The sequence below is a fragment of the Ambystoma mexicanum genome, chromosome 5q (assembly GCF_040938575.1).
Source record: "Ambystoma mexicanum isolate Mex_15411 chromosome 5q, UKY_AmexF1_1, whole genome shotgun sequence".
In the NCBI taxonomy this organism is placed as follows: domain Eukaryota; kingdom Metazoa; phylum Chordata; class Amphibia; order Caudata; family Ambystomatidae; genus Ambystoma; species Ambystoma mexicanum.
Genome location: NC_090933.1, coordinates 687,986,638 through 688,009,051, shown reverse-complemented (window position 1 = coordinate 688,009,051; position 22,414 = coordinate 687,986,638). Strand labels below are relative to the sequence as shown.

The window sequence follows — 22,414 nt, the reverse complement described above, 5'->3', positions numbered from 1 at the left end:
GGTTGGTGAGGGTGGGGTCACCCGAAGGGATGGTGTACTTCTGCCAGAGATTGGCAGATCTCCTTCATCCACTGGTGTTTTCCCTCAACCAGAATAAATAAGTTCTGCCCGCCTTAGGAACTGGTCTTCCTTGGGGTGCGTTGTAACATTACCGTTCAGCGGGTGTTACCCACGCCAAGAGGCTTATAACCTCCCTAAGGCAGTGGGACACTTTCTGGCCAACTCGACCACCTTGGCATGGTGGTTCCAGCACATTCTGGGCCTGATAGCCTCCTGCGGGCTTACTGTACAGTACGCTTGCATTAGATGAGACACCTCCAGCTCAGCCTTCTGGCCAATTGGGATCAGGAGACTGGGTCTCAGTCAGACAGGATCCCAATACCACTGCTCCTGATGACCAATCTTCACTGGTGTTTGATGGTTGCCAATTTTTGTGGGAGCCACCTTCGCCCGACCAGAGCCTGCCCTGTTGGTGACTGACTCCTCCCTTTTGGGCTGGGGGCGGGGTACTCTGAAAGGCTACGTGATTCATGGTGCATGGTATAGGACGGAAGCCCTCCTGCATATCAATCTGCTTGAGCTCAGCACAGTGGGCCTGGCCCTAAAGCCGTTTTTGCCCCTCATCAGGGACAGGTCTGTTCTGGTCAAGACGGACAATTTTACTATGACGTTTTACCTGAACAAGCAGGGTGGCACCTGTTCCCCCCCACCCCCCCCCACCCCCTCTTCATGGAGGCGGTTTCGAGCTGGGAATGGGCCCTGATGGAGGGGATTTGGATTTCGGCAGTCCACCTCCCGGGGGACAGCAATGCAGAAGTGGACCAGTTCAGTCGCTTGGGGTTCAACACCTATGAGTGGGAGTTGCCCCTATTCCAGCGCTGGGGGTTCTCAGACCTGGATTTGTTTGCATCTCCTCGGAATACCAAGTGCCCCCAGTTTGGTTTATGGGCAGATCAGGGCTCATTGGCAGACGCCTTCCAGATCTGGCACGGTCATCTTGCGCACTAACCCAAAATTCTTCCCCAAGCTGGTCTCTTCACGGACGACATCCTTCAGGAGGTCTGAGGCATTTTTTGTGACTTTTGGGGGCTCATCCCCCGGCTCTCAGGCATCTACGGCTTCCTTCGTCCGTTGGATGGTTTAGGCAATTTGGGAGGCCTATACGGCCATGGGCAAACCTGTTCCTGAGGGGATTTATGCTCATGCAGTCAGAGCCAAGGCCACGGCCCGTCGTGTTCCAAAGACACGTGTCTTGAGATGTCATCAGCAAGGTGGCTTCTGGGGCCACTCCGTCTGCCTTCTGTAAGCACTACTCACTGGACACCAGCTCCAGGAACGATACAGGGTTTGGTCAGGCGGTTCTGAAGAACCTTTTTGCTTCGTCCTAGATATGAGGCAGGTTATCACAACTCCACCCTATGTTTCTTGTTTGGTGGAAACACCCACAAGGATGGAGAACAGGGGACGGGACATATGAGTAATTAAAGTTACTCTCCTTAGTGACTAGAGTACTCCTAGTCCACTATACCCTTTTCTGCAAATGTCCTACCCACCTTCCCCTGCTAGTATGTCAAGGGCTAATATGTATAAGTGTAGCCAGGTATCTAAGCGTCCGATGTGTTCAAAGGGGACTGAGGGGAGGCACCAGAGGGCAAGGCCTCAGCGGGGTGAACCCACACCCGAGGCCGTGCCCCTGCGTGCTGTACTACATTTAAAGGGGATGCTTAATGTTTCGCTGTCAAAGGTTCTTATACTGTCTCCATGTTGGGGGATGCCCACAAGGATGGAGGAAAGGAGACTATGGACTGAGTACTTTAGTTACTACTTTGAGTAACTTTAATTACTTTTCTAAGGTTGCTGTGGCCTTTGTAAGCTGAGCCGACCACGTGAGGTCTTCGGAGAGAACCTAATCCCTGTGCAATCATAATGACACACCTGCTCCAGAACATAAGCATCAACTGAGAAGCTCAATTTCAAGATGACACTTTAAAGTTTTGTTTGCATAGCCAATTTCAATACAAGTGGGTTATTTTCCAAATGAACTTGTTAGGAAGTGTTGTCATTTAATGGCATATTGTTTTTCAGATTAGATGAATATTGGCTCTTGTCCATGCCTCTTTGTAGGACGCTAACTAGTAACTGATTTCATAATATAATTAACTTATTTGAAAATAAATTGTTCAATACATGTACATTTCCATGCACTAAAGAAATAAGAAAATACCCAAACCCCAAAGGCAATTTTTTGTTTGCAAAACTTGTTGAATGTCCTCAAAACTAGAAATCCCATAGTTAGTACTGTAGGAATTTCTTAGTGTTTGCAGTGGAAGTAATCCTTTTTAAGGTTTTAAAAAGTACCAGAAATATCAAACCTCAAATCTCCCAGTTCTGCACATGTTTTGTGTGCATGTTTAAAGTAGGTTAGTAAATTGACAGTAGCACTTATTGATGTTTCATTGGCCGTAGTTAAATTGAAATGTCTTAGATCACCTGTTTTATTTGTGTATTTTCTCTCTTATGGACATTAAAAAAAGCTGCTAGGTGTGCAGTTGTCTGTAAACAATGTTGGCTAATTAACATGTAAATGCAGTCTTATCCTAATTATTTGAAAATTGGTTGTTCCACTGTTAACGTTTTGTTGGATCGGAATATCTTTATTATATTTATACTCATATATTTATTTGTTCTTAACTGGGTCACCCTGCTAAGCTGTTTTCTTTGACTAAGCACCTGGGGGCTGTAGAGATTGGTGCTTTTTTGATTAGCCATTTATAGATTTAAATGAGGCGAAAAGCTCTGAGCTATCAAATCACATGTGCGTGTGCATGGTCCAGCTTATGTTCCAATCATGGATGTGTGGTCCAAGCAACGTCATTGGCCTTTGGGGCGTCTAGGGAGGCTGGAATAATCGGTGAGTTGAGGACAGAGGCTTAATCCTTGCCTGAAGCATCTGAGCCTTCTGTCCTTACTCTGCCACTGTTCTTCTGTTACAAAAAGCACCAGCAGTACAATCCGGAGATTGGCATATCACCAACCAACTCATTAAAGTAAGTATTGAGCATCGAAACATAAAATAATGACAAAATCACTTGCTGCTATGTATCCCTGCCTTAAAAGCCTTAAATCCGGAGGCCACCAGGTGGCGCACAGGCAATGGCTGCCTGAGTGCACAGCTCCCGCCGAAGCCCGGGAATCCGAGGGGATTGAGCCCCCCCCCCTGAGACCCCCCCCGCAAGTACAACTTGGGAGACCGACTCGGCGCCCCCCCCCCCGGCGAGCGAAAGAGCGGAGCCCGAGCTCCCCGGGGAGCCGGAGTTCGCAACCCGCGGCGCCTGGGCGGGTGACGCAGCAGGACTGGAGCGGCCTCGGGACCGCGAGTGAGGCGGTCTCTCCCCGGGCGCACATGGCACCCCAGCCCGACTAGCCCTCACTCCCCCTATCAACAGCCCCCCCCCCTCGGAGTGCGGGGAGCGACCCGGCCGGGGTCCGGGCCCCCGGGACTTCGGGGGCGCGGTTCGGCCCTCTCCACCCCTCCCCCCGCGGCCCGAACCAGAGCGCCGGGGCTGCCCGCGCCGCGAGGAGGCGGCATCCGGGGGCCTGGAGCGGCGCCCCCGGGGAATCGGCGTCTGCCCCCCCCCCCCGGACTGAGGAGAAGGAGCGGGGTGGTCAACCCCCCCCCCCCCCCCTGGGGACAGCATCGCAGGCGTTCACGGCCCGCCGGAGTCCAGGGCAGCGGAGGAGGTGGCATCCGGGGGCCTGGAGCGGCGCCCCCGGGGACTCTGAGTCCTCCCCCCCCGGGAGTGAGAGAAAGGAGTGGGGCGGCCCCCTCCCCCCCCCCCCGGGAATCATCATTGCGGGCGCTCGCGGCCCGCCGGAGCCCAGTGCAGCAGAGCAGGGGGAGCCCCTGTAGGCCTGGGACTCGCCCCCCCCCACAGGTGAGCGGCCCGAGCGGGGTGGAACCCCAGGAGCAGGAAGACCAAAGGTGTGGACTGTGGACCGGGGCCCCAGACCCCCCCCCCCCAGAGACAGCACGGCCTGAAGCGGGGTGACCAGGGTGCGAGGCCCCCGCCAGCAGCTGGTGGGGCGTGTGCCCGCCCAGGGGTGCCCCCCCCCCGGACTCACGGCGCGAGCCACAACGTCCTTTCCCCCCTTGGACTGGAAGGTCGGGCCCCCTTGAACCACCATTCCCCCCCCTCAAGGAGACCGGAGGAGGCCCCAGAAGACCACGAGGCGCTTGAAAAGGGTGTGAGGCCCCTGCCTGGGAACAGGTGGGCCGTGTGCCCACCCCCCCGGACTGTGTCACCCCATTCGGGACATCTGTGGAGTGCACAACCCAAGTAAGGAAGGACTGGCCAGCAGGGGACCCCCTGCCCCCCGCCGGGGCCGCGGGGATCCAGACGACAGGACACAGGAAAGAACCACATGAGCTGGAGGGAAGCCTTGCAGAGATACCGCTTCCAGGAGGTTGTAAGAGGTGACAAAGGCTTAACCCGCGAAGGGACCATGGCCCAACCCGGGGACGCCACCCCCCCCTCCTCGGCGGCAATGGAAAGGGGCTTCGCCTCGATCCTACAGGAAATTAGGGACATGCGCTCCGACATCGCCCAGAAATTTGAAAAAATGGACCAGAGGGTGGATAAGATTGAGGACAGACTGCTACAGGTCGAATCCAACCAATCCTCCGCAGCAGTCCAAGACATACAATATAGCATGAGGCTGGAGGCCCTGGAGAAGAGGGACGAGGAAAGGGCCAGGCAGATGGATGATTTCGAAAACAGGGAGAGGAGGAACAACCTCAGAATCTTTGGGGTGCCCGAAATGGAGGGGGAAAGGGAGAGGGACGTCACCCGAGCAGTACGAGACATCATCACTCTCTTGTTCGCGGAGGAAATGACAACCGAGCTAACTTTTGACCGGGTGCACAGGGCGGGGGGCAGGGCCGGGGCCCCCAGTCGATTCTGGTCGGGTTCCAGTACTACTCGGAGAAGACGAAGGTGTTGGAGGAGGCCAGAAAGGCTAGGGAAATCACCTACAACAACGCCCAAGTCTCCATATACCAAGATCTCTCAGCCTACACGCTGGCCAGGCGTAGGATGTGCCGCCCTCTCACACAGGTGCTTAAGGAAAAGGGAGTGCGCTACAGATGGGGCTACCCCTTTTCCCTGACTTTCGAATACATGGGCCAAAGATCGACCCTGATCACGGAAGAGGACATAAGGGGAGCCATACAAGAATATACAGTGGACACGAACCCCCGGAGGGGCCCATCGGGGCCGGAGCACGGGAGACCCGGTGGCCCTGGTCCGTCCGGCGAGAGGAGAAAGCGCACCGGCGTGAGGAAATTCAGGAAAATGAACACCCCCTCACCATCAAAGGACGGAGAACGTAACGACTCTGAGGACTGAGCACGGGGGCACCCTGGTGTGCCCTGGTCGGAGGGACGCAGACTCAGAGGATTCACTACTATCAATGTCCCTACGACCTGCAAGTAGGTGGGGTACGCAGAGGGGTCACAGACGCGGGGGATCCTAGGGGGCTCAAGGAGATGAGATTCTAATGCAGATTGCCTGGCCGAGGTGGGCAGGCTGGTGGTTCGGCCAAAAGCCAGCGATGGCAGAACTACTTGGCTGGACGCCGGGGCGGGGTGTGGGGGGGACCACGGGAGTTGGGGAAGTTCAGTTACGGTTCGGGGAAGGGGGCAGTTGGGGTTTTGTCTTAGGCCCACCCGGGGGGAGGGGGCGGGGGGAAAAGGGGAACACAGAGTTGATACAACGGAGCATACGGGGAGGAGCGCAGGGAAGGAGTTGACCGAGAGAGAGGAACATAGTGACCATGGCTGACGGGCTGCCCGCCCTGGGGGTGGGCTCACTTAATGTCCGTGGCTTAAATACCCCCACCAAGAGGTCCCTGCTCTGTAGGGAATTTAGAAGGGCACACCTGGATTTTCTCTTCGTTCAAGAGACTCACTGGCCACGGGGGAAGGAGCCCAAAATGCGGGGAGGGGGAATTGGCGAGGTTCACAGTGCATCCCACAAGTGCAAAAAGAGAGGGGTCGCCATCCTAGTAGCAAAACACGTGGGCTTTGAGAATTAAGCCACGCTGAAGGACCCTGGGGGCCGTTACCTGCTGGTGCGGGGGTCCCTGCAGGGGGCCCCACTGACCCTAGCTGCCATCTATGCCCCAAACGAAGGCCAAGCCCAATTCTGGGAGGAGGTGGGGGACAAACTCAAGTACTTCATCCATGGCACGGTGGTGGTGGGGGGGGGACTTCAATATGGTTCTGGACCCCATCCTGGACAGGAAACGTGCAGGCCCGCAGTCCTCCAGGGCTGCGGACGAGATCATGGCGCGCACCTTCCAAAAAGTCAACCTAGAACTGGGCCTGTTGGACACGATCCCCGTCCCCAGAACAGACTCCCCCTCTTTTACATATTACTCAGCCATCCACACGTCGTTCTCCAGGATAGACTACATCCTGGTGGACGAGACCCTACACCCATTTGCCTCAGGGCCACAGGGTAGACCCCATCCCCTGGTCTGACCACGACTTGGTCCGAGTCACTATAGCAAGGGGAGGTCTACACGAACGCAGAGGGAGATGGAAGTGCAACGACTCCCTGTTAAAGGACGAAGTTCTAGCCCAGGAGGTCCTCGAGGCCATCACGGAATTCTTTGAACTTAATGACAACGTGGAGATGGGTTCACATAGCCTCTGGGACGCCTTTAAGGCGACCTTACGGGGAACCTTGATCAAAATGGGAGCCCAGAAAAAAAGGCAAAGGGAGGGCCAGGAAAGGTACCTCAGGGAGAAAATCGCCCTACTCCAACCTGGGGATCCCCCCAGGGTTCCCCTTGAACGCGATCAGGTGACCGCACTGGACGACTATAGACTCCAACTGAAGGATCTCCTTCTCCACAAGACGGAGAGGAGCCTCCAACTGGTCAAACAAAAGTACTATGAAAAAGGGGACAGGGCGGATAGGATTCTGGCTTGGAAACTGAGGGAGGTGCAGAGAAGCCGATTAGTGAAAGAGGTTAAGAACGAGGTGGGAAAGGTAGGCTACGATACGCCCCACATTGGCAAAGCCTTCCGCCGATATTATGAGAAACTATATTCATCCGAGTATAATGGGGAGGAGGCGGAGATGGTGGGGTTCCTGAATTCAATCCAGATCCCGGCCCTGACCAGGGAGATGGCGGAGGGGTTGGAGGGCCCTGTGACCGAGGACGAGGTAGAGCGCGCGATTGGAGGGATGAAGGTGGGCACTTCCCTGGGCGAGGACGGTTACTCGGTTTACTTTTACAAAAGGTTCCGCTCGACCCTTTCCCCCCACTTGGTAAAAGTGCTCAACGCGGTGCTGGAGGGGGGGGGTCCCTTCCAGACTCCATGACGGAGGCAATTATTGTGGAGCTCCCCAAGGACGGCAGGGACCCTAGGGAATGCTCCTCCTACCGACCCATCTCCCTGTTGAATGTTGATGTGAAGATTCTGGCCAAGGTGCTTGGGGGACGGTTGGAGGGGGTCTTGCCGAAGCTGGTCCACGGCGACCAGGTGGGATTTATTAGGGGGAGACAGGGCTCAGACAACATCCGGAAGACGATAGACCTGTTGCACCATGCCCAGAGGTCAGATTTGGACGCGATCGTCCTGTCCCTAGATTCGGAAAAGGCGTTCGACAGGGTGGATTGGAGATTCATGGAACTTGGCCTCCAGAAAATGGGCTTTGGTCCACAGATCAGGGATTGGGTGGCGGCTTTATACAGGGCCCCTAGGGCCAGGGTCCAAGTCAATGGCGGGTTGTCGGAGCCCTTCCCCCTGTCACGGGGGACAAGACAGGGATGCCCGCTCTCCCCTCTAATCTATGTCCTCTCCATTGAACCCCTAGCCATAGCAGTCAGAGCTCACTCAGAGATTAAGGGGATTAAGAGGGGGGAGGTGGAATTTAAGCTCTCCCTGTTCGCAGATGATATCCTGGCTTATTTAGTAGACCCAAGATCCTCGCTCCCCCCGCTCCTCTCCCTGATGGCTACCTTCGGGCGTTTCTCTGGTCTCAGGATCAATGCGTCCAAATCAGTCCTGCTCCCCATGAGAACCCGGGACCCGGGCTTGGACGCTCTTGCCAGCCTGGAAGGAATAACGGTGGGGAAGGCCTCCATTCGATACCTGGGGGGAGTCCTCACCCGGGACCTAACCAACCTAGCCCCTGCTAACTACGACCCCGTTGTGTCAGGAATCACTGCAGATTTAAGGAGGTGGAGGTCAATGATCCTGTCTTGGTACGGCCGCATGACGGCTGTGAAAAAGAACATTCTCCCGCGACTACTATATCTTTTCACCACCCTCCCATCTGTAGTCCCTGACCGGACCTTCAGAGTCCTTCAGAATGCGGTGCGGGAGTTCATATGGCAGGGCAAGACCCCGAGAACTGCCAATAGGGTCTTGACCTTACCGAGGGAGGAGGGAGTGTTTGGGTTGCCAGACTTTCAACTCTATTTCCGGGCCGCCCAGCTGCGCGTCCTCCTAGAACACATGAAAGAGGGGATGGGCACTTACTGGTCTTATCTGGAGGACATGGACGCTCACCCACTAAAGATTCAAGACCTCCTGTGGGCCCCTAGCAAGTTTAATCCAAACAGACTCAAATCCCACCCAACCCTGGGAGTCCTCTGGACGATCTGGAGGGAAAGCCCCCAGACGGCACACCTATCGTGGCCTTCACCGATGTCCTCCCTCTGGGGTCACCTCCTCAAACTGGGAAGCAGGGGGTTCCGCAACGCCCAGTCATGGTCCGACCTGGGGATGGAGTGGGCGGGGCAGATGTTTAGGGAAGGAGAATTCCGGCCATATGAGGAACTGAGGGACGCCCTCGGTCAGGGGTCCCTCTCCATATTTGAATACATCCGCCTGAAGGGAATCCTATGTGACCAGGCCTGGGGCCAGAACCTGAAAAGACAGCTGACCCCCTTCGAGAAACTCCTGGACTCGGCAACCTCCAGGAAGGGTGCGGTATCAGGGATGTACAAGCTACTGAACATGGTTAACCTAGGGGAGAGAAGGGGGTTCCGCACGTTCTGGAATGACTTAGCGGGGGATGAGATCTCGGAGGACGCCTGGTCGAGAATATTTAAAATAGCCTTCCATGGGAACTTATTCACGGCGGACATGGAACACAACTTCAAGATCCTACAGGGGTGGCACAGAGAACCAGTGAAGTTGGCTAAAATGTACACGGGAGTGTCCCCGCATGCCCAAGGGGATGTGACCAGGTCGGTACGAGAGGGCACATGTGGTGGCACTGCCCGAAAGCTCAGGCATACTGGGAGAAGGTGAGGGGCTGGATCGCAGAAGTTTCTGAAGAGCTTCTCCCCCAGAACCCCCTGACAATGCTGCTGGGCCTCCCCCCGGAGGACACGGACATACCCCGATACCCTAGAATGTGGGAGACAATGTTGAGGGCGGGAAGGGTTGCACTGGCCCAGAAATGGAAGAGCCTGGAGACCCCTTCGAAGGAGGACTGGCTAAAAAAGGTAAAAAACATGTTCCTGATGGACAAACTGACGGCAATGATGAACAATGACTTGGGCTCTTTCCAAGCAAACTGGTACGGGGTACAGCAGACATGGGGCTGGGATGTGCATTGATCCTCAGGGGGGACAAGGAGTGGACAGGGCCCACGGCCCGGGGGACGATGGTAGTTCATCAGCCATCCAAGTAGTCAACGCTCTCGCTCTTCCTGGAGCTCCAGACTTTCGGAGCTTTCATAGCGGCTCCCCAGCAAAATGTTTCTATGGGGACTAAGTTTTTTGCTTTTTTTTTTTTTCTTGGGGGGGGGGGGTGGGTGAGTTAGGGGTGGGTGAGGGGGGTGATTTTTGGGCCTGTTACTTGCACAATTTGTGAAAATGTTTTGCGCCTTTTGTTATATTATGAAAATGCCAATAAAACAAAGTTTAAAAAAAAAAGCCTTAAATCCCATTGATTTGATTTAGGGTGCTATCGAATCCTCAAAATAAAAGGTCAGTGTAGTAGAACTGAAGACCTTTTTTTTTGTCTTGAGTATCTTGCAGTGAAGATACCTTTGTTTAAGAAGAATGCAAATTCTGATTGAAAAAAGCCCCCTTGTATTGGATCGTTGTAGGTCTCCTTACCCAAAGATTTACAAAGAATACTGTAACATTTCAGAATATGTGCTTAAAGGAAATATTGAAGTTTTTCCTGTGCACAATGCTCCTGATGAGTCAGGGATCCGAGATGTGTTATTGTAAACAAAGGGAAGCTGACGAGAGGCCTAGCTGTAGATCACAGGTACAGCAGAAATCTACTTCAATGGCTTGTCCCCCTTCAATGACGTGAATGAGGGTTTAGTTTCTATTTGAGACCTGGAGGCTAGTATCCTTCATTCATTTCTTTACTACTAATAGCCAGCAACAAAGAAAATAAATGTTTTAAAACAAGTGTTTTCTTTTTTGAAGAAAAAACTGTTCAATGTCCTAAATAAACATGGAGGACATTGTCATGCCCCCTGAACAAGGAAATGCCCCAACATATAGAAGAGGCATGTGCTGGGGGCATGGCCAAGTGACAGCACGGATGTGTGAGCCGTGAGCGGCCCCAAAACAAGAATTTTCCCCATCAGATGCTCTTAGTGGGGGAAGAATATGCTCCTGAATTAGCCGCCGACCCCTGGGGACCAACCTGAAGCAGGAACAGAGCCCGGAGATCCTATCTGTTAAGATGGATTTCTGAACTCTGACCTGGTGGGGCAGAGGTTCAGAAGGCCAGCCTAGTTTCTTGGAACAGGCTAACCTCTGGACAAGCCAGACCAATCAGGGTAGCTATGGCAGGCGGTCAAGACTAAGTCTCAGGAGGGGTGAGGGTGCCTGAAGGACCTCAATGAGCACACAAAGCAAGAACACTTACAAATTACTCCAGACAGTTGTTATATCAATAATATAGACACTTTTATTACAAGGCCTTTGTAACATAGACCATAGCATAAGAATCACAGTAACACTAAGTAAACCAACACAACACTATCAACACAATGTATATACAAGACCATTGGGGTTTAAAGGGGTTAAATGCACGAAATATGTCGACAACCTATTTGGGAAGGAAACGGGCAGTGCAGATAGTCTTTAGGCCCCTTCGACATCGACAACACACCTAACGAAGAGGCAGTCCAAGCCCTAAGAGGAGAGGAGAGGAGCCTTGTGCTCAATAGTACATGCAATGCAAGCGCACGCGGTTGTTCCAATGGGCAAAGTAGGGTCTCTTCAGGGGTCTGTAGCAGCACAGGAAGGTGGATGAGGCTATGCAGAACAAGTTCCCACTATTCAGGGAGGACCTCCACTTGAAGGCAGAGACAGTTCAAGAGAGCGGGATGGAGTCGCTAGTTCGCACTAGCAGTGGAAAGGAGAGGGGCCACCGGTTAGTGTTGGAAGTACTAAGTCCCAGGCGCACTCGGACCCAAAGTTTGCCCGTTCAGTCCACTCGGGTTGCAGGTTCGAACACAACAAAAAGGACGTCTCTGTGGCTTTCAGTTCCTGAGATACTGCAATGATTCCCAAACGGGACAGTGGCGATTTCTCTGCTCCGGGTGGATGAATCGACCCAGTTTCACTGCAGAGGGGCTTCAGGGGCAAGAGGGTCACAAATGCAGCATACTTGCAAAAGACGTTGCGGCGGCAGGGCAACAAGGTAACCGCGTTCACTCCGTTCCTGGCGCACTTGTCTCATTTCAGACCTGGGAATGCCAAGTGTACAAAATTCGGTGTGAGGGTGGCAGGGACACAGAGCTAGCAGTATACCAAGTTTCGAGGGCCTCCTCGAAACAGCGCCGTGACAGAGCAAAGCAACTGGGTAAGCTGGTCAGCCCACTGGTTGGCCATGGGACACTTCCGAGAAAGCTTACTTGCAGGGTTTGATGAAGGTGCCAAGAATAGTTGGTCCCACTATTCTAATGGGTCGAAGCGTCTTGGCAGACCTTCTAGGACACCCGATGCAGAGGGATCCCAGGGGACGACAGCGGGCTCAGGGTGCCAAACCTTCCAGCGAGTCACCAGTGGTTTCTCGACTCTACTTCGTGTTGCAGGATACTTGGTTCAGTGACAACTCAGGAGATCAACATGGTATGGGCATTTTTGCCCTACTCTTATCCAAAGTTCCCTTCGCGCCAAAAAGGAAGAGGACCCAATGGGAGATCTGCTCACAAACACACACTCCATATGTGTACAAATCATGGACCACAGTGGTACTAGTCATTCATGGCACTCAAGACTCTCTGGCACCCAGGATGTGTATTGGACTCAGACGTTCCAGCCCAAATCCTGGAGACACACACAGAAAGCATGCAGAAGCCCGCAAAAGCATTGGGTTTCGCGGGAAAGTGCATAACCAAATAAGGACTGACCCGGGTCGACTCGACCTGGGGAAGGTTAACGGGCAAGATGGCCAAAAGACAGGGCAAAGATCCTTGTGGCATAGCTATTTTGGAGCCAGGCCACCTATTCGTGCCAAACGCGATTAACATGGCAGGAAAGGGTTGAAAATAATGCGAAAAGATAGCTGCCACTATTCCTGTCCATGACACAACTGCACAGTTCATAAAAAGTCCAGCGAGAGTATCTAGGGCCTTGGGAAAAATTACTATAGACCCAAGTGTGCTGTATGGTAAGATACATTGCACACTTGTTACATGTTGCACAAAAGTTGCAACACGGGAAAAGGACTAAGGGAAACAAAATCTCCCAGTACTGTCTGTCTTAAAGGCATGTCAGTTGCCCCATAAAAAGTGAGCAAAAGCCCAGAGGAGTGCAGCTGCTTCTCTGGCAAAGTCAGTCAATGGTGCCTAAACGGCAGCAACAGGTTTGGGGGTGTACACATGGAGGGAAAATTGCATACAATTATGAAATCTTTCCTAACACTATCCGCCAGTGAAATCTTCACAGCCCGCATGGCCAAGATGGCAGCACCCAGTACCCTGCCCGAACCCTGAGACAAAGGCAGTCTCTGACAGAAGGCCCCCCACACAGAGGCGCTTCAGCCAGCCTGCAGTGGTGGTCTGGGCAAAGAGGAGACTGCCGTAGGCAGAGTCGTCGATCGCTGGGGAAGAGGAGCGCTGTGCCGGCGTGGGAGCGCTAGCTAGGTAAGCTGCAAATTCCTGGCCCCTGAGACTGGGGTTTGCACCCTGGGGTGCGCTCGACTTCCCGGGACAATTTGCAGCTATCTGTTTACTTGGGGCGGCCGCGGCACCGTCACACAGGGATGTCTGCTACCACTGATCGAACAAATTCCCTGTGCAGAGGCAGCGGTCGAGGTGGGGATAGCTATGGCAGCAGTTGCTTGGACTCCTGTAGTGGAAGGATACAAGGGTGGCCGAAAGCAATGTCAGGAGTCAAGATGGTTACGCTTGTTCAGTAGGATACTACATAAATAGCTGTAAAGTTTAGACTCACAATTATTGAAAGTCCTTCCTGCATCAAGATCGTCCTTGCAACTGGGCATGTCCATCAAGACATCTGGAGCCTCGCTCGTTTTGCACTCATAATATAACTGCAATAGTCTGTCTCGCCTCAATTAATTGTTTTGTACTACCTCATGAGCCAGCTTCGAGTTCAGCCTGGTCTACACAGCTGTTGAACCCAAATTGTGTGATCTCTGGGCAGGAATAATGTGCAGCTCCCAACGTGGGTTTGTAGAAGCAGAGGACTGCCCCAGCATAGCATGCCCGACAAGCCTGGAATACAGCCTTTTGAGCGGTAGGTGGGCTAAAGGTACTTTAGGGCTGCTGCTGCTTAATCAGCCATGAATGGAGCCGGGGGGCTGTAATCTCTCGTCACATTTGCTTCTTAATCTGCGTAGAGTGGTTGGGTGGTGGGGACCTGGTGTGGGCAAGAGGACCCCTCTACCTGAAAGAGCGGCATGCTCTCCACTGCACAACGGAGCAACACCCCCTGCCGGCCCTGCTGGGGGGCAATGGAGTCAGGTGTTGGAAAGTTCAAGGCACCCTCTTCTGGGAACATCAAGCAGATGTTGGCATCGTAGGAAGCCTCTGTTGCAGGTCAGTGCCCAGGTTTATGCCCCCGTATCCCCATCTTTATCAGATGGAGGGACCCCCAGTTGTGTCGGCAACAAAGGCGGAGGTCAAGGTCATGCTGACAGAACTGAAGCTTGAGCTGAAGCAAGAGATCCAGGGGAGCATAGATAAGCTGCTGGGCTCAGTCGTGGACCTCTAGTCCTGTGCCATGGGTGCAGAGACTAGGCTTGAGGATCTGGAGACTATGGTGGGGGAGCAGGTCCACGAGCAAGCCATGCTTTAGGAAAGAATGGAGGCTTTTGAGCAGCAGCTGGAACAGGTTTTGGTCAAGCAGGAAGATGCGGAAAACCGCTCTAGGCAAAATATTATCCAGATCAGTGGAATCCCAAGGCAGGTCCCGGACCAAGAATTAAGCTTTTGTGTAGAGGCTCTGCTCCATACTGAATATACCTGACAGGGAGCGTGTTATACTGGACCGCACACAGTGGGTTTATACAGTGTTTCAGGTTAAGAATGGCCTGTGCCCGGATGTGCTCACAAGAGTGCAGTTCTATGGCCAGAAACAACAGGGGATGCGAGAAGCCCCAAAATCGAAGGAGGTCCAGTTCAGCAAATCTGACCAGGGTCGGGTTGGCCCCTCGCCCATTTGGCCCGTGGCCGGGCCGAAATGGTCCCTGCAGAGTGGGGCCGTTTTTTTTGCAAAACCATATTTTTCTTTATTTTTCATAGTGTACTTAGGAACAATGCTGTTTGATTCCACTTCCTGTTTTGTCAAGGGGTGAAAGGTCGCGTTTCATCACTTCCCGGGATGTCAGTTTGGTGTGGGGTCAAATGACATCACTTCCATTGATGTCACCAGAGGTCAAGGGTCGTGAGGCAAGGGGTGGGCCACTTTTTTGAGGCAAGGGGTGGGCCACTTTTTTTTGGGGTGTCCAGGCCTATTTCTTGTCCCAGTCCGACCCTGAATATGACCTGCTGTTACAGGATCTATCTCAGGCTACCTTCTACAGACGCATACAAATGAATGTGGTCACCGTGTGGTTGTGAGACTGGAAAATTCCCTACAGATGGGGATTCCCATGCAAGTAGCTCTTTGACATGGATGGGTTAAAATACTCCATGACCAGGGAGGAGGAGTTGTCAGCGCTGATGGAGGAGGATGAAGCGTGTAAGACGGAGGATCAAGAGGGCCAGTTGGGCCTACTGCATGAACCAGGGAAGAAGCTTGCCAGGCTGCGTGGCCCTTCTGACAAGAGCAAAAGCAAAATGGCTAAACTGGTACGATGGCAGGGGGCCCATGATTTCCTGGCCTTTTTGTTTGTTGAACACTTCCCAACTTGCGCTGACCTCCTCAGCGTGTTGCGCCTCCTGAGAGGCAGAATCCTGTGCAGTTCCCTTGAGGACCACTGCAAGAAGATTAAGACTACAGGAGCAAGCAGTAAACCCAATTGGTAGCAGTCTGCACCACCCAGATTTACCTGGTAGCTGTGGCTGAGCAGGCAGACTTCTCTCAAGAAGAGTAGGGCAGTATATAGAGTATACACAATAGGGCTAATAACACAGTAGAGCAAACAAACACTGACCAGAGCTGTGTATCAAAAGTATATAACTATTTATTTAAAACATACTTTAGGCAATACCATGCACTCTAAATCAAAAGCAAGTTAAAACACAGTCAGGTAAAGTATAAACACCTCCCTTGATAACTATTAGACAAGTCAGAGTTAAAACACCACTATTTGTTAAAACAGATGTGAGCGCGTAACCTAGATGGCACTCCAATAGTTAAGTTAAAGGGAGAGAAAAAGGCAGGGCATAAAAATAAAACAGTTCCCAACACTTTTAGAAGTTCAAAGCAAGGGAGTAAAGGCAGTATACACTGTAGAGCCAAAGTTCATAGGCCAGGCCCCCTTTAAATGGAGCAAAGCGAAATGTGCCCAAGATCGCACAGTTTAAAATGCGCTAAAAGTCTTTGCAGAATGTTCAAAAGAGGTTGGGGTGATTCAAGAAGTAAGGTTAGAAGGTCTGGGGCCAACCCAGTTGGAAAGCCAAGGATTTAAGGGTCACCTTTAGCGATCCGTGGAAAGGGAGGCCAGGCGGGAACACGATACCTTTAAAGAGAGAGGAAGCTCCAGCGGTGGCAGTTGTTCCTGGCAGCGGGTGCAGTTCGTTGTTTCGATCTGGGGAAGAGAGGATCTCGTCGGGGAGGAAACTTGGAGTCGTTGCACTGCCCAGGGATGAAGCCAGCCGCGGAGTTTGTCGGTTAAAAGGTGCGTTCCTTTTATTCACGGTCAAAGTGGTGAATGGTTATCCAGCCGCCGGGGTGCTTGGCACGGGCGATTCGACCAAGAGACGTCTTTGGAAGGCGAAAGGGGCAAACTGGTTGATCCCACCAGCTCAAAGGAAGAAGGCTCGTCCAGCAGAAGATCTTCTCTTGTCGTTGGGAAAGTGGTGAGTTTGTTGTTGCAGGGCTCCACCGGCGGTGTCGTCGTTGCAGATGGCTCAGCTTCTCCCCTCTTCGGATTTCTTAGGTCCTGTGGCGACTTCTGAAGTTCTAATCCCAAAGGCCCTGCTTTTATGCAGAAAAACCCCCAGTCAGCAGCTTGGCTGTCACTCAAACATGCTAAGTGGTGAGCTGGGCGGCTCACTACTGGGCCAATCAGAATAGAGTGCGACTTTAGTTGCTAAGGCAACGCAGTCCAGGGTGCCAATTCCCCTCCCCACACATCCTGTGGAACCCAGACAGAGTGGCACCATTTGGAGGGCTTCTGTGGAGAAGCCTGCCAAAAAGTGGAACAAAGGGCCCGACCTTGGTTGGAGTTACAGAGAGGGACACCAACGCTATTTTAGAAAAGAGTTCTGGCGAAAAGACCCAACCAGTGATTTTATATTAAATAAATAAACCAGCGGTATCTTTAACATTGCAACAAAAAGTGGTGCGTTTAAAATCAATGGGAAAATCCCATAGGAAATATTCCGGTGGAATATTTTGCGTGGTAACCACTGCCACCAGCCAGAAACTCGACAAGGGGGGACTTCACAGTGCCCCCTTGGAAACAGACCCAGGGGCAATCGAATTAACCCCTTCCAGTACTTCCACCATATGATGGTTTGTACTGGTTCTGTTCACAATTTTGGACTAGTAAAGTCAATGGTGACTTTACATGCCCTGGGAGACAGTAGTCAGTCCCAGGGTATGGAGTCTATGTTTGGGGGTCACTATGACACCCCTGTGTTACTGCACTGAGGGTGCTGTGTAACACATACACGAAAACGGATGATACCCTTTGGAGTAAAAACCCCATAGCCCATAAGCACACAAAAAGTCAGACATACCTCAAATCATGCCTAAGAGTGGGAGGAAAATAGTCTCACTCTTAACAGGAGAAAAAAACAAACCCTAAAAAATCCAGCAAAGCTGCTGGGGGGGCTCACTAGGTTTGGGAAATTAGCCTTATAAGAGAATTCTTGCTAACAGTGAGATACGCTGGAAGGCGTTTAGGTCAGGCTGTTTCTAAGCAGACCCTGTCCCGTTGGATCATCTTGACGATCTATGAATGCTACCGTCTGGCGGGTAAGGATCCTCTGGTAGGCTTACGGGCCCATTCTACTAGGGGTGTGGCTGCAGAGGGGTGTTCCCATTCGTAATATTTGTGAAGCAGCCACATGGGCCTCTGTTCATACTTTTGTAAAACACTACTCACTGGATTCTTTCCAAGGGCAAGATTTGGCCTTTGGTAAGGCGGTCCTCTATTCTGCTATTTGATTGGGCATTCTAAAATTCTAAATTCTTTTCCCACCTCCATACGTTGGTACTGCTTTGGGAGTCTGTCATAGATGTGGAATACGTCGGAGGACACAATCCCCTCGAAGAACAAGTTACTTTCTTACCTGGTAACGTTCTTTCGATGGGATGTTCCTCCAACGTATTACACATCTATGACAGTAATCACCACAGTTGTGCTGGTTCGGAAAAATGTTCTGCGTCCCGCGTCAATGACGTCGATACGCTGTCCCTCGAGGACCTCATCGAGCGCCATTATTGGGCTTCTCTGCAACATTCACTTTCTCCTTAAGTGTCACACAATTGTGCTTTTTCACCACCACACTCTTGTTGACTCCAGTCGTTACTTGTGCCAACTTCCGCCAAACTGAAATCCCATGTCTGAGGGCTTGTTCAAGCTCTGCCTGTCAACCTCTTTCAATCTCTATTGACACTTGGCAATGCTGGTCCCAGGTTTCCCCTCTCTCATGTCAGGAGAATTGCACCACATTAGCCTTTTCCTTTTAATTCTTCTTCATCAGTATTCAAAAGTACTTTTTGCAAGGAGCCAGCTCCCCTTCTAGGCCAGAGTCTCATTTGGGCTCAGCATCGGCTCATCTGTCCTTCTCCGCCAAGACCTGCACAGCTCTGCAGGACATTGTCTCCTTACAAAGCCCCACTGCTCACCGTCTGCTTTCTCTCTTCTCCGGAGCTCTGGTCCCGAATGCTGACAACCTGCTTCTAACGAGCGTCTCTCCTCACGACTCGTGGAATTTCCTCTGCCACCGGTCACGCTTCCCGCTGCGCACACACTGCAGCCTTCCTTCTCTCAACTTCTGCATTCTTTTTGGTCTACTTGCTGCAGGGGATTTGGGAATTTAAAGGTCCTGCGAAGTTGATTAGATGCATTACTACTAGTATTTCCTCCACTGTCCTGGTCACAGTGCTTGGGGCTTTCTGGGACATAGAGTCCAAGAACGTTTCAGTGGATTTTAAATCCCATGGGTGAACAGTTAAGTTCAAAACCCTCTGCATTGTCCACAAGGCCTTCTGGGGCCTAAATACCTTCAACTCTCTCTTCCTAAATATCTTCCTTCCCGAGCCCTACGCTCATCCGTCTCCAACTCCCTCAGGGTCAGCCGCTTCTCGAAGCAACGAGCTGGGGGTAGATCTCTCTCCGCGGCAGGTGCCTCCCTCTGGAACAGCCTTCCTGCCTCCCTGAAACTTGAGGAGAACCATCTCCGGTTCCGGAAGCACCTCAAAACCTTCCTCTTCGCTTCTGCTTTCTCTCTCCCTCTCCCCTGCTAAATTCTTCACCAAAACTGCACTGATCCTGCAACTGGGCCACTCGCACCGACCTCGGTCCTGGACCCAGTCACTCTTCACCTGCACTGCCTCCCTGGCAACCCCTGCACTGCGGGACTGTCTCTGTATCACTACAGCCCCCCACCCCCTCCCCAGCACTTGTCTGCACTTACCTTGCACTTGCCACCAGCTGGCCCTATTTATTTATTATTTTATGTCTATTCTACTATTTGTATTGCACTCACCCCTCCCCCTTGCATTTTTCCCTTCCCCCTACCCCTGCACTTGCGCGGTCTGAATGACACCTGGCCTAGTAGGATCGTTGTCTGTCTTCCCTTTGTTCCCCCCCTCCCTGCCTCGTCGCGCCTTGAAACACTTGTGTATAGGCGCGTTACAAATGCCATATCATATCATAACAGTTGCAATAAAATGACAATCACCGTAAATATTCGATGTTTCACATGTTCTAGGTTTGCCATGTTTACATGAAGACTGAATAGGGTTATGTTTAATCAGAGTGTTTACCCGAGTTTTGAAATGAGATGGTTTTGAATGTTGGCAAAAAGCAATCAAAACTCTGGGATTAAAAGATCTTCTTCATAGTAAAGAGAAGTGCACCACTGTGCCCTGATAGTTATCTCCTCCCATGTGATCCACCCTCAGAATACCACTGCCAGGGTTGGGTAGTGGCTGCCTTCCTTTGGCCACGTAGGAGGAGACTTTAGGCAGGGGGGATCAGTGATGAGACTGCAGGATTCATCACAATGTTCTTGCCCCAGGAAGCCCCTGTCTTGGTTGATGGCTTGTTTGTGTATCCCTGCATGTCTGCACCATCCTTTCCCCTCCATCCCTTCTTTTAATGTCTTCTCCGCTTGTGTTACCCTCTTTCTTGCACCTGGCCCCATTTTTGCTCCACACTCCCTGAATTCCCATACCAGCTGCATCATTGCCTGCGTGGAGTCAGAGCCCTCTACGAAGATCTACTGAATGCTGGAACTCGCCTCCGATGCTAGCACTCTCAGACAGGCTGTTTATATTTGTTTGAGTTCATTTTTGCCAGGCTGTGTGTTTCTATCTGGTTGGTCCCCAGTTTTAGCTCCAACCGTTCCAGGCAGAGGCCATGGCTCGTGGCTTTTTATTACTCTCTCCCATATGCTTCTTGATTTGCCCTGGTCCTCTCTACACATTGGCCATTCTGCTCCCTGATTTTAGGAACCAACTTCTTTTGGGTGCGCCTCGCTCCGACCGCTGTGTATCCCATCGCCGTTGGCGCGTTTGCGGTTCCATTTCCCATAACTATCCCTAGGATGCTGTGAGCTTATCCCAACGTTTTGACCCTGTGATTCTTGTTGTCACACGTGAATGCTAGACCAAGCAGGAATGTCCATCTGTATCTCTCATTTACGACTCTCAGGTGCTCTTCTGAATGCAGTTTTCTTCTGCAGTGTTACTGGCAGAAGATCTGGGTAGATCCGAAGGGATTGCCTCTGCGAACAAAGCACATCTAGCTCTCTGGCCCACTTCAGGACGTTCTCTCATTATTTATGAGCGGATTTTCATCACAATATCCCTAAGCCCTGCTATGCTGTTCTGTCGTGCTGGACCTATCCTTTGTACTCTTTCCAGGGTTATCTCTTTCGCTTGGTCTTCAGGAGTGATGAATTCCAGCAGCTGCTGTGTCCAGCCTGCTATGTCAATGCCTTTGGTGCCCTTGATCAGACCTTTCGGGCGAAGATTTTCTCCTCCTGTGTCTGTTTTCCAACTCTGCGATCCTGCTTGTCTCATTATCTTCCCCTGCTGTTGCGTTGTCAGTCGCGTTTCTCTGCAGGGCTTGGATTGCGGTCTCATTAGCGTTACCCTCACTGCGATGGTCTGAAGTTCATGTTTAATCTCATGGAGGAAGTGATCATGTGGGCTGTCGTTTGAAGGTCATCCGTAAACCTTTCCTTATCTTGTTCTTCAGAGTCCTCATCCAGTTTAGCAGGTCCCGCCTGGGGAGGCCTTGTTCAGTGTCTTCCTGGGCCATGTCATCTGCTTCTTTCTGCTGGCTGAGCGGGACCTGCCTCCCTGTGTCTGATCCGTCTTGTGTTTCTTGTCTAACATTCGCCCCGTGGGCTCCTTATGCCAAAGTGACTCCAGTGGTGTGCAGGTCTTGCGGCTCCCCTTCTCCAGCCCCCTTCCTTGTTTCACTGGCATGTGATGGCCCCCACTCAGGGCACGAGGACGCTCTGTGCCACTACAAGTTGGTGCAGCCCGTCTCAGCCACGCCGTAGCCAGGCGCCAGGTGGAGCTGGAGGTTCTCTGTTCCTGTTGGAGGTCCTTCCTCTGTTCCGGTTGTGTTCAGTATGCCCACAAGCCTTCTCTCTCCTTGCCATTTTGGGCCCTTAGGGTGCTTCAGAGTATATCTTCCCCCCGAACCCCTTTGGGTGCTGCAAGTGTGAAGCAGGTGTAACCAGGGCCTCCTTAACGGCTCGCACGTCCCCCTGCATAGGCAACATCTTGGAGTCAGGCATCTGTGGGCACCATCTTGGGGTCCGGCATCTACAGAACGCTGCCTCCTCTTCATTCTGTAGTTATTCCTGGCCTCTGGGTACCAGGCCTGTATTGCGCCCTCCCTGCGGCCCACTGACAGTGGATTGACTTCAGTGATCACTGAAGCCTGTTCCAGCTCGCCGCTCGACCCAGGATCGGGCTGCGATTCACTGCCCATGCCAATCACGGGTGCCCGCGCCGGATCCTCTGATCCATGGGGTGCGCAAGCGTCACCAGTTATGCTCGCCTTGTCCTGTTGGGGCAGTCTGTGCTGAGCTGGAGCTCACAGCCTCAGCGGCTATCGTCAGACGTGGTTGGCCACGCCTCTCGACAGCTTATTAACCTCTGAGTGCTCTGCTATCTCCCACCTGCTGAGTAATAGGGGAAAAAGGAAGTAATAAGGTCATAGAATGCTGCTAGCTCCATCTATCCTACCCCTGGGATCATGGGCACCCAACAGCGCTGAGCAGGCGAAGATGCAGCGCTGTACTGCTCCCACCCCTGAAGCCCTGAAGGGTGAAAGTGTTTGGAAGATAACTGGTGCTGGAGAAGAATTATCTAAGTTGAGGTATTTGTGGGAGGAAGGACTAATCCAGAAAGAGCATTACTAAGTGGTATGTGGTGAGTGATTGGTCCTTTTTAGCTCTCCGTCAATTGACAACTGTTAAATGTAAAAAAACCTTCAGCATGAACAACAATTTCAAGAAGTGTATAGATGTGATCAGGGGACTTAATATACTACAATTGTTTTCATAGCAGATTAAATGATAAAGTATTT

General features: G+C 52.2%; 1 protein-coding gene across 1 annotated transcript in view; it reads left to right on the top strand.

The window, feature by feature from the left end:
• The window catches only part of ARFGEF1 (ARF guanine nucleotide exchange factor 1), a 1,973,034-nt gene that overhangs the window by 1,257,521 nt on the left and 693,099 nt on the right, over window positions 1-22,414 (top strand). The window lies entirely within an intron of this gene.